Source organism: Lissotriton vulgaris, chromosome 7 (assembly GCF_964263255.1).
Source record: "Lissotriton vulgaris chromosome 7, aLisVul1.2, whole genome shotgun sequence".
Lineage (NCBI taxonomy): Eukaryota > Metazoa > Chordata > Amphibia > Caudata > Salamandridae > Lissotriton > Lissotriton vulgaris.
Genome location: NC_141695.1, coordinates 1363252661 through 1363265653, shown reverse-complemented (window position 1 = coordinate 1363265653; position 12993 = coordinate 1363252661). Strand labels below are relative to the sequence as shown.

At 46.7% G+C, this 12993-nt stretch overlaps 1 pseudogene; it reads right to left on the bottom strand.

Moving 5' to 3' along the window:
• LOC147703703 (ribosome biogenesis protein NOP53 pseudogene) overlaps positions 1 to 12717 on the bottom strand; it is a 54247-nt pseudogene extending 41530 nt beyond the window's left edge.
• Positions 12718 to 12993: the final 276 nt, after the last annotated feature.

Sequence of the window (12993 nt, the reverse complement as noted above, 5' to 3'; positions counted from 1 at the left end):
ATAACATTCCGCCTTCTAACCCACGCACACAAAGCACTTTACGAACTTGGACCCGAATGCCTCAACTCTCGACTTTCCTTCTACACCCCCTACCGCCAGCTACGCTCCTCCCACCAAGCCCTAGCTGCTGTTCCTCGCATCAACAAAACCACCATGGGAGGAAGATCCTTCTCCTACCTGGCAGCTAAAACCTGGAACTCACTTCCTACTCACCTTCGCCTCACTCAGAACCACCTAGCATTCAGAAAGCAACTTAAAACCTGGTTATTCGACAAGAAACTCCCCACCCTTCTCCAAGCGCCTTGAGACCCTCTGGGTATGTAGCGCGCTATATAAATCACTGAATTGAATTGAATTGAATTGAAGATATTTGTATGGCTGCCCCCTGGGCTCATGCTTTACATTCATTACATTTAACGGGTTACACATGGCTCTGGGTATTGAATTGGTTTTTGGTTCTTAGACCCTCTTGGGCCCTATGTGTAAGAAGAAGACCTCTACTTTTTATTTTTGCTTTTTTAGAAAAATGTGCATTAAGAGGCTTGTAAGAATGACAATAACATTCTTTCCACCTCTGTCATAGTCTCTTTGTTTATTCTTGGCTGCTGGAGATACATTTTCGCTTGGGCAGTTCTCGATTCGTAAGGAATGGGACGGGAAAAGAGATGAGAAAGTAATGGCTGGATTATATACCAATAACCTTCATTATTCTGATTCTTCCCTGCTTCTCACAGTGCTTACAACATTGCCTCCCTCCCTACTTCCTTCCTCAACCTCTGCTTTGGGTAGGGTGAAAACAGGAAGTGCTAACAGGGGGAGTGAAGTATCTAACAGGTAGATCATATTGAGCAAATTGAAAGAGAAGACCGCTTAGAGAAGGGTGAGTGGGCAAATTCTCTCGATTTGTAGGTACTGGGACAAGTAAAGAAGAGTCGGAGTAATGAAAATGAAAGGTAAGTACCGGTAAGTAATCCATCAATTTTGTGGCAGTGGCATATAAAAAGCTGTCAGGTTGGAACATTTCATCAAGACTGCATGAGTTAAGTTAGTCACTGTTAATTAAAGATGTTAAAAGTGGTATCAGGGCCCAAAGGCGAGCGATGAGTGAGTGGTGGCCAGATGTATTACCCGGAACAAGCTTGATAATCCATGACCAAGGGTCTGGTAGGAAGAGAATCCAAACAAAGGTGGGACGTGGGAGGGCAATGTTTAAAGCACATAGGTTTGTTTTACTTATACCATAACTTCTGTGCATTAATATTAGACTATGTTACCTGCCCATCGCTCAAGATCCAAGAGTTCTCATTGCTGTTGACAACTAACTGTATCTGCGGTCACAAAGCATTGAAAGAATACCTTGTCAGTAGGTAAACGTGCAGAGTAGAAGCAGTCCAAGTGAGCAGCTGCTACTGTGCATATATTGACTGTGGATATGTAGAAACGTGTGCCACTTTTTTGGTCATTATATCAGCATGGGTTGAAAAACCCACATTTCGCAAACACAACTTCAGGAATGTAGTTCTACTCCTTGCAGGCCTCCATCTCTCCAATTTCAGCTGGGCACAAAGAATTGCAGAACAAATCCTGCTCATAAATTTTGATAAAGTATCAAAAAATGATGCTGGAATGAGTGAATTAATTTCAGACATTACTAAGTACTCGGGTAGCATGTCAGTCCATCATTATTTTGTGCACCAAACCACCTCAATTTGAAGCCAGCCATATGTAAATCAGTCGTGGAGAAGTGCGGCTCAATGGTTAGAGCGGCAGACCCTGATGCAGAGTTCTGGTCCGGGACCAGGGTTCAATTTCCGCCTCGGCGGGTCTTGGGCTCAATTTCCTCAGACCTGATAATTCTCACCTCAGTGCCTATTCTAATCATGGGTCCCACTCTGCAACTCTGGGCAATAGCTTGCTCAATCTCCACAACGGCCCCAACAGCGCTGAGATGCCTGGCTTCACCTTGGGGTTGCCCAGGAGTGGACATTTCACAGGGAAAAGCCAAGAAGGGTTCCACAGCGGTATGCATACAGTGACAGGAAACCCCGGTTGGGGTACAAGTGCGCTTTACAAGTACAAATTCATTTCATTTCATTTCTTGACCATGCTCCATTAGGAACAGTGCAGCCCGGACTCCCAGGCCAGGTTGTCCCTGAACAGGAACACAAGCAGCTCAAAATTGGTTTCACTTTTAGGGGTCATTAGTCGGGTATTGCTTGGTTCCAGTTGCTCAGTGCACAAGGGACCCACGCCTGTGCATATCCGTCCCACTAAGGGTGTCACATTCAAGTATGGAAAAAAAGGGATGGATAGAATGCTTGAACTAATCTCAGCCACTGGTAATTACTAGTGGCCGACTCCCAGTCCTTCTTTAGTTTGCTCACCTTGCCACCTCAGTTTGTAACCCAGCTATTTGCAAACCAGTCTTGACCTTGCTTCCATAGGACCAGGCCAGCCTGAACTGCTAGGCCAGATCCTCCCTGAACTGAAACACAAGCAATTCGAGACCAGTTGCCAACTGAGATGGCTTGGAGGGTAAACTAACAATGGGTGAGAGTGCTACCCAGAGCAAATTCCAGTGTTTAGACTTGTTGCAAACATTCCTCACATTCCCTTTTGTGTGTTTTGTGTACTGCCCTAAGTGGCAAGGTTATGCTCATAGGTGAATCCCATGCTCACTGTGCCACTAGAACCAAGCTACTCCTGACGGATGTATGTCAGTACAACATGATCTTTTAGATCGCGGTACTTGACAACGCGGGCATTACAACGCAAGTTGTTACAACGACTTGCGTTGGAGGGCGCGGATTTTGGAATATTATAATTTTATATTCCAACGCCAGTCCACGTAACAGTAGGGAAGATGTTGGAATATAAAATGACAACATTCCTTGTCCAACAGCGCCATCCCGCGCAAGTCGTAGTAACGACTTGTGTTGTAATGGCATTGTTGTAAAGGCACTGCGGTGTAAACACCAAGTTGTAAACAATGTTTACCCTCCTGACTGATAAGCCTCAATCAGGACAAAACCCATCTTGGGTTTCCAGTGTTCCGGTTCAAGGAGAACTTGGCCAGGCAATTTGGGATGGGCTGTTCCTATTGAAGCAGGGTCAAGGCTAATTTTCATATAGCTGGGTCGAAACTAAGGTAGCTTAGTGTGCAAAAGAGCGATGAGTTGAAATGCTACCCAAGCAATTGCCAGTGGTTAGGACTTATTGCAAGCATTGCTCCCATCACCTTTTGTGTGTTTGACATAAACTTTGATGGGGCATGATGTCAACAAATGCTGACAGCTAGCCTCTGTGTGCTGGACCAGATAGATAAGGCGTTCACCACATAAGCTATGTCATATTACAGATGATATGCAAATATAGTGCTGCACAGTGACTGTGTGTCATCAGAGACATAGCTCCAGTGAGAAACGTGAAGCACAGAGGCATAGACTGTGAATCGAAATCCCTATCTGGCCTGGGAGTGGCCTGGAAGCAGTTCTGTCTGATTCAAGCTCCTACATGAGCCCGAAGAGAGAGCACTGTGGGCCTGCTGCTGACGGCACGCAGCTTGGGTGTGTGGAAGCTCAGCGGAAATTGCTGGGTGCTCATGTCCCATCCCTGACTTATTCTTTGGCATGTTGCCTATATGCTATAAGCTGATTTCTGCCCCTAAGTTTTTTTTCACATTCTGAGTGATTAATTGAAAAAGCCCAGCCCCTGCTTCCCTCCTAGGTCTTAGTTTCGCCTGAGTGGTAATCGGATGTGGCCTTGTAATGTAATGTAATGTAATGTAATGTAAAAATTTCTTCTAAAGCACAGCTAACACCTGGCGGTTTCTTGGCGCTCGAGCAACAGGGGGGAGACAGTCCGCAGGACGAAAAGGAGCTGTGAGTGGGTGCCTGAAGTCAGTAGACTAAAGGTAATGGACAGTTTTGGGGTAGGTGTTGAGATTTGGTGCTGGAAGCTCAGAAGGGAGTACATTGCAGAGCATTCTTTGCCTTGGGGTTTGGCGGCTCACTGCGCCACGCTGGTCAGTGGCTGTTATGTGGAATGGATCCTATATGTTTCTCTGTAATCATCGGTGCTGCTAGAGGTTCATCTCTTAGTATCTGACCTTCGAAAACTATTTTGTTTTTAATTTGGCTGCAGTTGGTGATCATCGGGCAGATGTTTTTGAAGTCTTCTGGGACATTGCTGAAAATTGGTGAAATTGCAGAAATCAGGATTGAAGATTGGGTGTTTGGATGGGGTGTAGAGGAGGAGATCCAGTAATGAAGAGGTCTTTAGAGGATGAAAGATTTAGGTGAATCTAACAATTTCTGAGCTTATTTTAAAGCTACAATGATTGGAGGCTTCAGTGATTGAGAACTTGCAGTAGAATACCCCTGTGAATAGTTTGATTAAATGTATTGACTGTATTAAAGATACAAAGGATTATAGGATAAAGAACTAGAAACACTAATAGCAAGCCTACACTATTAGACGACTGTGTGGGGTCAATTCGGCGCCTAGAGCACAATAGTGCAATAAGTGTCTAACATTCAGTCGCTGTTCGCTCCAGGTGACTGTTGGGCTGGGAAGAGTGTGCAATAAATACAAATTTACTAGAGAAAGACAAGACAAGACACAGGGTTGCTTGGCTATAAGAGTCGTAACACTCACTGACCCAATAATATATTCAGCATGGAAATCATTAAGGAAACGCTATGTAAAAATATGATATACCCTTCAAAATTCAAAAAAGTGTTTATCGTACACTTTCAGGAGCATTTCACTTTAGTACATTAGCGACCAGATTTACCAATTTCTCAGACACTGCAGCAGCCGCAAAGGTGGGTGAGAAGGAGAGTGCCATCTTACTGAAACATGGCACTTTCCTCCCCACTCCCTAGCGCAGGTGCTGAAATTAGCTGCAGCGTGCCACAGAGACACCTATGCGCCATAGTGCAAGGATGTCTCTGTGAGTCTAACATAGGTTTTGTACTGGAATAAGACACTTCCAGTACAAAATAATATGCTTAGACTCACTTTAAACATTTGCCCACTTTGTACGTGGGGGTACAGTGCAGCACACATGCAAAGTCGGAAAATAAAGGAGAAAAAAACATTTCTACTTCATAGTCCCTAGTTGAAGGGTGCACTATTTTCTGAAGCTAAACCAGCGCAAGTGCTGAAATTAGCTGCAGGAAAATAAAGGAGAAAAAAACATTTCTACTTCATAGTCCCTAGTTGAAGGGTGCACTATTTTCTGAAGCTAAACCAGCGCAGGTGCTGAAATTAGCTGCAGCGTGCCACAGAGACACCTATGCGCCATAGTGCAAGGATGTCTCTGTGAGTCTAACATAGGTTTTGTACTGGAATAAGACACTTCCATGTCTACTTTGTTTAGAAAATTGAATTTAGCGTCAGAAACCTTGGGTGGTTGCATGGGAATGCCCATGGGCCACCCGTGGTACACCTCCTTGGTGGTAAGTAATGCAAAAAAGCGCTATGAGCTGCTTCGCTTTACTTTCATATTATTTCCAGTACCAAACAAGTTAAGTGCTGTAAAGAAAATCAGACACAAAGATTTTGCACCGATTTGTGTCAGTTTTGTGATGTAAACACGGAGTAAAATCTTAGTAAATGTGCACCTAGATTGTATTGCTTTATTGAGTGGCGTTGATTCTAAGTGATAGTTTCAGACATCCTCCTCCACCACTCTGAAGCAGAGGTCAAAGTGGGCGGGATCGGAGAGGCAGGACACTCCCATACTTTTTTACCTTGACAAAACCAGTTCCCAAAAGTTATGTTAAAAGGACGGTTAATTCTAACATTTGAGATGCCTCAGCTAAAGTGGAAGGCTAGAGAGTCTCCTGTGCTGGGAAGCTGAGGGAGGTGCAGACAGTTGAACAAGAAACAAGCCTTCTTGCCATGGTGCCTGCTACCTGAAAGAAATGTAAATGTGTACAGCTGGTCAATTTGCAAATTTAAAAGCTGCTTGGGAGCTGGTATTGGCATTAATTGATGGAATCACTTGAAGTGAAGAGTGCTCGTTTTGAGAGGTATGGTAAAGTAAGCGGTGGAGTGCATGTTTTTAAGGGACTGTTAGAAAAAAATGTTGCACTAGGAAGAGTCTGCATATTCCTCAGATCTACATTTTGGAAGCCCCTTTTTATCTTAAACCCAAATCTTTTTGTGCACTTTGTGGAAGCCTATCTTCTACTGAGGTTAATTGCCAAATATATTCAAGGTACTTTCTCTCACAGGCTCGGACCTCGTAAAAATAAAAACTTACAACCCACTTTCCCCCATTGCACCAACCTGAATTCAATTTTGTGGCTTTCTGGTTACAGGCACATATATCTGCAGTGATCACATTCACCAATAGAGGTTTCAAAACGTAAAAAGTGCTTCTCTCGCCGATTAGTTTAACGTGCATTTATTTTTCATTTAGGGTGTTATTTTACATGCACTTACTTGAAGGTGAAAACCAACAGAATATTTCAGAATATTTTTGACCATTTTAGACACACGTTTGATCCCTCCCCACGCTCACTGACCCCACGCCCATTGGACTCAGGATCACACTTTCCATGCTTTTTTTATGCACTCCAACCACTGTTCTGAAGACAATCCATTAGTGATCCCAGCAGTAAGTCCATTGTTATGTGTACCCTGTCTTTTAGGCCTAGGGTGTATTATAGATGCAACAACATTAATAATAAATCCAAAATCTACAACATGTCTTTGTACAGCGCACATCTGGGATCCATGTATCTCAAATTGCTCTCAAACGTGAAGATGAAACACAAAATAGACACAGTGAATAAGCCTATTGCCTAGGATCACACAATTTAGCCAAGTGGGAAGCCGGGTTAATCCCAGGATACCTGGTTTCATGTTGTGCAGCTTAGCCACACGATGCATAGCTCTTCCACCCCCATTTTACAGGGTGGGGTTGAATTTGGCAGAAGCCACATGAAGACTTGTTTTGGCTCAAGGATCCAAGAGGACATCAAGCTGTGCAAAAGGCAGGTATCTGGCTCAAGTCTTGAGTGTCTCGCTCACCTACGGCCTCGTGGATTGTGGGAGTTCCACGCTTCATGGCCTGTGACAGATGTGACAGCTGTTAGCACAATGGAGGAGGCAAGGGAAAGACGAGGGGAGACCTAGGCTCTCCCATGGCCAGACTGAGTTTATAACCCACCCTTAGACAATTTAACTAAGAATGCGATGTCAGGCTCAACCAGGATTCGCAAAGGTGTGGCTGGAAGGGGAAGATCTTGGCTTCTTATCCAATCAGAAGACAACATTATCAGCCAGGGAGGTGAAAGGAGACATACCACAATTAGGAAGGCCTAGGGAAAAGGGCGGGCATACCATTCTGAAAGTAGGACAGTACCAAACAGCAAAGTAATAGAGAAGATGGTAATTATGAGCCTCATACCCTGTTCTGTAAGGGGACAACAAACCCACGAGTAGAAAAAATAGTGTATTTTCAACGGTGCCGGACTGGACATAGCGGGCACCGGGCATGTTCCAAGTGGGCCAGATGGGTGGGGGCCGGTTTTGGACCAATGCAGGACGTTTTTATTACTGGTGGAGGCTTTTCAGATTTCTAGTAACACAAGCCCACCAGTAGTGTTTTCCGCCAGCCTTGTCCACCCCACCCTCCCATCCTCCCCCGACAGGTCTGACATAATTTCCAGGGCTGGTTGGAGTTCTTAGTCTGGTCCTGATTATCAACCAAAGTTCAATTTCCAGGACTTGGGGACATTGAGTGTACCAGGGAGAGAAAAGGAAGTGTAAATAGGACTCATGTGCCTTATCCTTTATCTAGAGGAGGTGGTGTGCCAGAGACCTTGAACTTGAGTTATTTGATGCAAACATGCCAACCCTGCGATTTAGAAGGGAGACTACCGATTTCAAGGCTTGTCTCCAGCCTCCTGGTTCTCGCATTCAAAAACCCGATTCCTCAGCTGGCTACAGCTGGGATTTGTCTAGTGAGACTCGTAGTATTCACTGCCAGTATCCTGCTCCTGCGGGTCAGTCCGCAAAATTCTTGTCATGGACTCTCTGCTTGTGCTTTCTCCTTGCTCCTTCTAGGTAAGGGATAAAAACGTGCATCTGCATTTCTGATATCCGATCCTGCAGCAGCACACTAAGGTCCATACATGACGGGAGACCCGATTCAGGTCTCAATAAAAGTCAATGGGAGAAAAACAATTTCCCGATTATTTTTCTAAAATATCCCACTTTCCTCTTCAAAAATGTTGGCATTTATGTAGATGACCCAGCTTTAGAGCACAGCAAGGCAAAAACAGCCAGGTATGATGTAAAACATTGACTGTAGAAGTAAGTTTGAGCGCCCGAGACTGGTCATCTCTTCCTCTTTAGTGTCCACACCAGTACGCTGAGCAGTTTTTTGAATGAAGTGTGGGATAACTTAATCCATGCCAGGACAATCTGGTAAACCGCAGCTCATGGTATCAACAGGTTAAAGGAAATCGCAGGATGAATCAAAGACCTATGTCGAGGGTACATTGTGAGAAGCAGGTCGGTATTTTGGCCCCTATTAGGTCCAATCAAATTCCTGAAGACTATCTGTTATTCTGGGCTTAGAACAATAAGGGAGAAAATCCTTTTGCACGTGCAGAAATCCGTTCACAACTCAAGTTGGTATTCACAAACATTTTCAGAGAGTACCCCTTAAAAACTGACTGCTGCAGGGTTCCCCGGACATCTTTGTGAATTGTAAATATTGCATATCCGCGTCTATGTGCAGTAGTAAACCTCTGTGTGCAGAATACAGTTTGTCTTAAATTGGACCTAGATGTCTATAGATTAGTGGCAGATAGGTATTGCTGTGGTCAGACCTGCTCCTTCAAAGTTGCCTTTGGTATTAGTTAATTAACACTTCACCGTTTTGGTTTCATACACTATGCTACTGATTATTATGGTTTGTAAATGCCAAACGTGTGCTGAATATTTATGTTTTATTTTTTTTCATTTGAACAAGCTGACATTACATACTCAAATAGAGGATTAATGAATGGGTAATGCCCGGTTATTCACCGGTAATATTCATTACTCCGAGTTCTGGTCTTCCCTTCCCATTCCTTAACAGTGAGCAGCTAGTCTGCTCCACAGAAACCTACTACCTAGATGAGCTTTTCGCACCTCCCCCAATATGGCGCCACCATCAGGTGACCATAAAGGGGGAAGCGGGTCATAGGAACATCCTGAAAATACCAAAGAAAACCCAGAAAGAAAAACAATCACCCAAAAACCCAAAACAGGGAGGGAGGGAAGGGATCAGGAATGGGACTGGAAGACCAGGACTCGGAGTAATAAATATTAGCGGTGAGTAACCGGGCATTACCTCCTCGTCCTGTCTTCCCGTCCCATTCCTTAACAGTGAGCCCATACCCAAGCACATGGTGATTGCAATAAAAACAGACCACAAAGTGCGAGAAAACAGGTCCATTTAATCAACAGAAAACAGAACACTTCATAAATCATGTACAGCAGACAAAACCATCCCCAATTGCAGATGATAATTGGAAACAAACGTATGGGGAGAAGCCCAAGGGCAGCATTACAAATGTCTCGCAAGGAGGCCCCCTTGTACATGGCCCAGGAGGAGGATACGCCCATGGTCGATCGACTCTGAACTGAAGAAGGGAGAGTGGGCCGCCTCCTAGACCGAAACCACAGTCAAGTTGGACAAGGACGGACGAAGACCCCACCCAGAGATGCCATAGTTGACAAACAAGGAATCAACCTTACGGAAACCAGAGGTCCTATCCAAGTAAATGCGGAGAGCCCTCAGCACATCCAAAGAATAGAGGACCAACTCCTCCGGCGAGACAGGAACCGAAAAGAAAACCGGGAGAACAATATCCTCCTGACAGTGGAAAGAGGACAATACCTTGTGGAGAAAAAACTGACTGGGACGGAGAAGGACTTTGTCAGTGCAAAAACACAAAAAAGGGGGAGAAGCCATCAAGGCACCAATTTCACTAACCTTCCACCCAGAAGTAATGGCAACCAGGAAAAGAACCTTAGCAGAAAGGAACTTTAGGTCCACCGAGACCAAAGGTATGAAGGGGGGACCTGTCAAGGCCTGGAGAACGAGGGGAAGACCCCAGGCAGGCACAGGAGAGTGAGACACAGGACGCTGAATCACAAAGCTCCGTAAAAGGCGAGCCACCAACGGTGAGACAGAGGACAGAGAGGAACCCCGAAAGGCAAGAATGGGAGCCCATTGCGCATGCAGGGAAGAGACAGTGAGACCCAAGACAAACACATCCCGCAAGAAGTCCAATACCCTCACAACCTCACAGGAGAAAGAGAGAGACCCTTCCCAAGACACCAGGAGGAGAAGTTCTTCCAACGACAATCATAGGACTTCAAGGTGGAAGGGCGCCAAGACAACTGGAGGCACTGAGCAACCTCAACCAAGCAACCCTGACCCAACAAACTCAACCTCTCAAGTGCCAAACCCCCAGCCAGAGGCAGCGCAGGGAGGCAACCCTGAGAAGAGGAGCCCGCAGAGGGGAGGAACACAGGGGAAACCTCCAATGGGGGCACACAGACCAGGTCAGAAGCAGGGGAAACCAAGACTGATGAGACCACTCTGGCACAACCAGAAGAACCTCTGCCCGGTCCAACCGAATCTTCCGGAGGACCTGCGGAATCGAAACAAACAGAGGGAAGGCAAACAGGAGACTCAGTGACCACAGAACAGAGAAAGCGTTGATTACCCATGCCAACCGGGAGGGAACAAGGCTGCAAACCCAAGGCAGAAGGGCAGAATCATTCGAGGCAAAAAGATCCAGCCAAAGAAGGCGGAACTGGAGGACAATCTGATGAAACAGATCCGGGGACAGACACATAGTCACCGAGGAGGGGAACACCCTGCTCAAAGAGTCCACAGGCCCATTTTCCTTCCCCGGAAAATTGACCACCGTCAGAGACTAGAGACTCTGCTCGGCCCAAAGCCCGATCGTCCTGGAGAGGAGAAACAGAAACCAACACATGCCCACTTGACGATTGATATAAGCCCGAACAACCTGGTTGTCGGTCTACACCGAGACGCACAGCCTAGAAGGAGAGGGGCAAACTACTGAAGAGCCAACCAAACCGCCCTCAACTCCTTCCTGTTTGAGGACTGGAGAGACTCGAAACGGGACCACTCACCCGGAGCCTTGGAGGCACCCATCACAGCACCCCAATCCACGGCACTGGCATCCGTGGATAACACAACCACATGCAGAGGAGGAAGAAGATTGAACCCCTGGGAAAAAGACTGAGGGGACAACCACCACTGGAGATCCACCCGAATCCCAGGAGGGACGGGAATCATGGCCTCGTAGTCCAGGGAGGCAGGATCCCAGTGTGACAGGATATGATGTAAGAGTGGATACAAATGCAGCCTGGCCCAAGAGAGGAGATGCAAAGTGGACTCCATCTTCCCCTGACTTCTCAACCAGAGACGGGCGGACACCTGGTACTCGGAGAGAACCCAAGAAAGGTGACGAAACAAAGTCAACTGGCACTCCTGGGAGAGGAACACCATCCCGAGATCCATGCGGAAGAGAGCCCCCAGGAACCTCAGGTTCTGGGAGGGCACCAGGGAGGAACCCAAAGGACCCCAGCAGATGACACACCTGGTTCACATCTGACAGAGCCTGAGAAAAAAAAGGAGAAACAATCAACCAATCATCGAGATAGGGAAAAACTTGCAGAACACGGGAATGAAGAATACCCACCAGAGGGGCCAAGAGCTTTATGAAAACTCTTGGCGCCGATGAAAGGCCTAAGGGAACTGGAAGTGCCGGGAACCCACAGCAAACCGGAGAAACTTCTGATACGCCCGCTGGATGGATTGGGACATGCAGATAGGCATCCATCAGATCCAGGGATGCCAAGAAGCTCCCAGGAAGCACCAGATGCAGGATGGACAAAAGAGTCACCATTTTGAATGGACGACGTGGGATGAAGCGATTGACACATTTCAGATCTAAGACAGGACGCAGATCTGAAGTATCTTTCTTGGAGACCAGAAAGAGGATCGAATAACAACCCTCGCCCCTTTTCAGAGGAGGAACTTCCACAATAGCCACCTTCTCCAACAGAAGGTGCACGCCGTCCAGCAAGGCCTCACGTCGCAGAGGAAGACGGGGCAGGGGTGTCACAAGGAAGTTCGGAGGGGGAGGAGAGGAGAACTCGATCCAACAACCCTCTGACGTGGTCTGAATCACACAGGCATCCGGAACCGACAACCATCTGTGCTAGAAAGATTGAAGACAACCTCCAACCTGCAAAGGCAGACAGTCATTGCGAAGAGGAAGAAGAGGTGGCAGCAACACTGGCAGGGGCCAGGGTCTTGGCACCTCCAGGGGCCCCCCGGTCACAACCCCTGCCACAAAAGGGCTGTGACGCAGAATGCCCAAATCCACAATGATAGCCAAAACCACGCCCCAGAGACGGAGGGCGGACCAGAGCCACCAGCTTGCGGTTCTCTGCCGACTATTTCACCATCTCCTCCAGCTGAGGTCCGAACACCTTGGAACCTACCAAAGGCAGCTTAAGCAGGACCGACTTCTGAGAAGACTCAGCTTTACAGGAACGCATCCAGATATGACGCCTCACAGCAATCGAAGCATCAGAGACAGCCGCAGGGGTGCTCAAATTGTCAAAGGAAATATACGACAAGCGCCCCTCTTGCAACTCCATGAGGGCCAAAAGAGAGGATGCATCCTCCCCATCCTGTAAAAGAAGAGACAGGGCCTGAAAATTCTTGAGGAGGGACTGGACTATGTAATTAAAATATGCCGTCACCATGAAGCAGCATAGGAACGCTTCATAGCCCCTCAACACGCTTATCCACAGCGCCCGAAGGAAGGGCGTCATCCGACAGGACCAGACCTTGGGAGGAAAGCCCCGTCATCAAATTGTCAACCTTGACAGCCTGTGGAAATTCCATAGCAAAACCCTCCAAAGGATAACGCT